The sequence below is a fragment of the Osmia lignaria genome, unplaced genomic scaffold, assembly GCF_051020975.1.
Source record: "Osmia lignaria lignaria isolate PbOS001 unplaced genomic scaffold, iyOsmLign1 scaffold0050, whole genome shotgun sequence".
In the NCBI taxonomy this organism is placed as follows: domain Eukaryota; kingdom Metazoa; phylum Arthropoda; class Insecta; order Hymenoptera; family Megachilidae; genus Osmia; species Osmia lignaria.
The window spans coordinates 90,001-95,000 of NW_027478191.1; the positions used below are offsets into that span (position 1 = coordinate 90,001).

Consider the following 5,000-nt stretch of genomic DNA (forward strand, 5'->3'; position numbering starts at 1 on the left):
AGGATCAACCAGGGAGCTTAGTTATTATTGTAAATTTAAATTTTCGTCGTCGGCCCTCCCTGTAAGACCGATCGACGTTAAGCCATTTCTCTTTTGTATGTAACACACATTTCATAAATTTTGTACCTCTTATAGAGGCCAAATATTCTCCTCCTCCTCTCATAAAGCACGAAAATCACTTTCACGCCGTGCATCCATCGTGCAAGCACGTAGACCACACACGCTGGACAATATAATAAAAGATAGCGCGGACAGTGGCATGCTATACAAATCGAGAAAGCGCGTACAGTGATCATGCTGGTCATTTTGCCACCAAATTTTATAATCTTTATCATTAGAGCGGGCCCACCAACCTCGTCTCTGTACTTTATACATTTCTCCTCCATCTGCACACACCTTTTCAAACATTAACGGAGAGAGTTCCTTGGACTTGCTTTAAATGTACATATTAGATATGTTGGAATCTCTCTCCTTTAGAAGTTTCCCCAGCCTTAAAACTTCTTTCATTTTTACTCCTCTCTCCATACTTATTTTCCTCTCTGAACGTATCAGAGAGGATTTTATTTCTGACACCTCTTGACTTTTCTTAAATTCAGGGACGTAATTTTGTTCATAATTCAGTGGACTTTTGTGTATTTTATACTTTAAATATTTCCAAACAGTCTCCCTTCTAAAAGTGATAGAACGAATTTTCGTCTAACACTACTTTCTTGGTTCAAAAATTTTATACAATCTTATAACTTTTTCAGTTTTAACAAATTTTGGTTACAGACAGTTGATGCTCAGTTTGTACAAGTATGCAACATTTATAAGTGCATACAGGTCACCAGCCTTATATTACAAGGCTCACCACATATGGGCCATTCGGTCTTAGACACCGACCCGTGGTAATGCTGTGTGGAGATTAATAATAATCCGCAACGGAAAACCGGAACGAGAATAGTCGAGAAAGTATATTCTCGAGGAGCGGTAGACTGCTTTTCAACCGAAGTCATAAAAGAGCCACACGCTCGACGCTACTCCCGACCGGTCCGAGCGAACCGAAAGTGCCTTCCTATAAATACCGAACGGCCGGCCGCTAGGTCGGCGACGCATGGGCTTACGCCCAGGCGTATGCCTGTGCAAACCGCCGTGAGAGCGTACCATCCCGCCGGCACGGTAAAACTTAGACTGAAAATATCGTCGAACATATCCTTTCATTTTATAACGTTCTATACATGAAAATTAATAAATTAACATGCAGGACATAATAAATTCACATTCTCATGTAAATCATGGGTTTAATTAATATTTTAAAAAATTTTAAAACCGCCCAGAACCGATGAGATGAAAATATTAAAACGATATTTTTGCATTTTCTTACGGTAAAACATTAACAAATAAGCGACTATAGCAATATAAAACTCCATTTGTAATTTAATTAATCAAAATTAATATTTTTTTTTGATTTTTCAGCGATCCAGAACCGATGAGACGAAAACATTAAAACGATATTTTTGCATTTTCTTACGACAAAACATTAACAAATACGAGACTATAACAATATAAAACTACATATGTAATTTAATTAATCAAAATTAATAATTTTTTTCGATTTTTCAGTGATCCAGAACCGATAAGTCGAAAATTTTAACAATCATATTTTTGCATTCTGTACCGTGGATCCATCGTTAAACGCTATTAAACTAACGTCCGTGATGGTATAAATGCAGATTTTCGCTCCGTTTAGCCAAAATAACGAACTTTAGGTGCGCTCCGAAATATTTCAAAGTCCCAGCGGCGTATTGCTTCGCCTCTTAGAACCGATTAGTCGAAAATTTTAACAATCATATTTTTGCATTCTGTACCGTGGATCGATCGTTAAACGCTATTAAACTAGCGTCCGTGATGGTATAAATGCAGATTTTCGCTCCGTTTAGCCAAAATAACGAACTTTAGGTGCGCTCCGAAATATTTCAAAGTCCCAGCGGCGTATTGCTTCGCCTCTTAGAACCGATTAGTCGAAAATTTTAACAATCATATTTTTGCATTCTGTACCGTGGATCCATCGTTAAACGCTATTAAACTAACGTCCGTGATGGTATAAATGCAGATTTTCGCTCCGTTTAGCCAAAATAACGAACTTTAGGTGCGCTCCGAAATATTTCAAAGTCCCAGCGGCGTATTGCTTCGCCTCTTAGAACCGATTAGTCGAAAATTTTAACAATCATATTTTTGCAGTCTGTACCGTGGATCGATCGTTAAACGCTATTGAACTAACGTCCGTGATGGTATAAATGCAGATTTTCGCTCCGTTTAGCCAAAATAACGAACTTTAGGTGCGCTCCGAAATATTTCAAAGTCCCAGCGGCGTATTGCTTCGCCTCTTAGAACCGATTAGTCGAAAATTTTAACAATCATATTTTTGCATTCTGTACCGTGGATCCATCGTTAAACGCTATTGAACTAACGTCCGTGATGGTATAAATGCAGATTTTCGCTCCGTTTAGCCAAAATAACGAACTTTAGGTGCGCTCCGAAATATTTCAAAGTCCCAGCGGCGTATTGCTTCGCCTCTTAGAACCGATTAGTCGAAAATTTTAACAATCATATTTTTGCATTCTGTACCGTGGATCCATCGTTAAACGCTATTAAACTAACGTCCGTGATGGTATAAATGCAGATTTTCGCTCCGTTTAGCCAAAATAACGAACTTTAGGTGCGCTCCGAAATATTTCAAAGTCCCAGCGGCGTATTGCTTCGCCTCTTAGAACCGATTAGTCGAAAATTTTAACAATCATATTTTTGCATTCTGTACCGTGGATCGATCGTTAAACGCTATTGAACTAACGTCCGTGATGGTATAAATGCAGATTTTCGCTCCGTTTAGCCAAAATAACGAACTTTAGGTGCGCTCCGAAATATTTCAAAGTCCCAGCGGCGTATTGCTTCGCCTCTTAGAACCGATTAGTCGAAAATTTTAACAATCATATTTTTGCATTCTGTACCGTGGATCCATCGTTAAACGCTATTAAACTAACGTCCGTGATGGTATAAATGCAGATTTTCGCTCCGTTTAGCCAAAATAACGAACTTTAGGTGCGCTCCGAAATATTTCAAAGTCCCAGCGGCGTATTGCTTCGCCTCTTAGAACCGATTAGTCGAAAATTTTAACAATCATATTTTTGCATTCTGTACCGTGGATCGATCGTTAAACGCTATTGAACTAACGTCCGTGATGGTATAAATGCAGATTTTCGCTCCGTTTAGCCAAAATAACGAACTTTAGGTGCGCTCCGAAATATTTCAAAGTCCCAGCGGCGTATTGCTTCGCCTCTTAGAACCGATTAGTCGAAAATTTTAACAATCATATTTTTGCATTCTGTACCGTGGATCCATCGTTAAACGCTATTAAACTAACGTCCGTGATGGTATAAATGCAGATTTTCGCTCCGTTTAGCCAAAATAACGAACTTTAGGTGCGCTCCGAAATATTTCAAAGTCCCAGCGGCGTATTGCTTCGCCTCTTAGAACCGATTAGTCGAAAATTTTAACAATCATATTTTTGCAGTCTGTACCGTGGATCGATCGTTAAACGCTATTGAACTAACGTCCGTGATGGTATAAATGCAGATTTTCGCTCCGTTTAGCCAAAATAACGAACTTTAGGTGCGCTCCGAAATATTTCAAAGTCCCAGCGGCGTATTGCTTCGCCTCTTAGAACCGATTAGTCGAAAATTTTAACAATCATATTTTTGCATTCTGTACCGTGGATCCATCGTTAAACGCTATTGAACTAACGTCCGTGATGGTATAAATGCAGATTTTCGCTCCGTTTAGCCAAAATAACGAACTTTAGGTGCGCTCCGAAATATTTCAAAGTCCCAGCGGCGTATTGCTTCGCCTCTTAGAACCGATTAGTCGAAAATTTTAACAATCATATTTTTGCATTCTGTACCGTGGATCCATCGTTAAACGCTATTAAACTAACGTCCGTGATGGTATAAATGCAGATTTTCGCTCCGTTTAGCCAAAATAACGAACTTTAGGTGCGCTCCGAAATATTTCAAAGTCCCAGCGGCGTATTGCTTCGCCTCTTAGAACCGATTAGTCGAAAATTTTAACAATCATATTTTTGCATTCTGTACCGTGGATCGATCGTTAAACGCTATTGAACTAACGTCCGTGATGGTATAAATGCAGATTTTCGCTCCGTTTAGCCAAAATAACGAACTTTAGGTGCGCTCCGAAATATTTCAAAGTCCCAGCGGCGTATTGCTTCGCCTCTTAGAACCGATTAGTCGAAAATTTTAACAATCATATTTTTGCATTCTGTACCGTGGATCCATCGTTAAACGCTATTAAACTAACGTCCGTGATGGTATAAATGCAGATTTTCGCTCCGTTTAGCCAAAATAACGAACTTTAGGTGCGCTCCGAAATATTTCAAAGTCCCAGCGGCGTATTGCTTCGCCTCTTAGAACCGATTAGTCGAAAATTTTAACAATCATATTTTTGCAGTCTGTACCGTGGATCGATCGTTAAACGCTATTGAACTAACGTCCGTGATGGTATAAATGCAGATTTTCGCTCCGTTTAGCCAAAATAACGAACTTTAGGTGCGCTCCGAAATATTTCAAAGTCCCAGCCGCGTATTGCTTTGCCCCGAAATTTTTCAAAGTTCCAGCGGCGTGTTGCTTTCAAAGTGCCTCCCTCTAAATACCGATCGGCAGGCCGCTAGGTCGGCGACGCACGGGCTTACGCCCAGGCGTATACGGGGGCAAATCGCCGTGAGAGCGTGCGATTTTGACTTTCGCAATAAGATAGTCTCCTTTATGAAAAGGAGCGTACACGTCTCCCAAAAAAAAAAACAGTTTCATGACGATCAATGTAGTTCTTGATCGAAATGTATCATAGGACGAAGATTTTATCGAAAAGTACGAACTTTGGCGACGCATCGAAATTTTTCAAAGTTCCAACGGCGTGTTGCTTTCAAAGTGCCTCCCTCTAAATACCGATCG

At 39.8% G+C, this 5,000-nt stretch overlaps 1 non-coding gene across 1 annotated transcript in view; it reads right to left on the minus strand.

Moving 5' to 3' along the window:
• Positions 1-15, minus strand: part of LOC143307301 (small subunit ribosomal RNA) — a 1,923-nt gene extending 1,908 nt beyond the window's left edge. The window contains exon 1 of the ribosomal RNA XR_013064477.1: positions 1-15. This exon is cut by the window's left edge and continues 1,908 nt beyond it. This is a non-coding gene — a ribosomal RNA (small subunit ribosomal RNA).
• Positions 16-5,000: the final 4,985 nt, after the last annotated feature.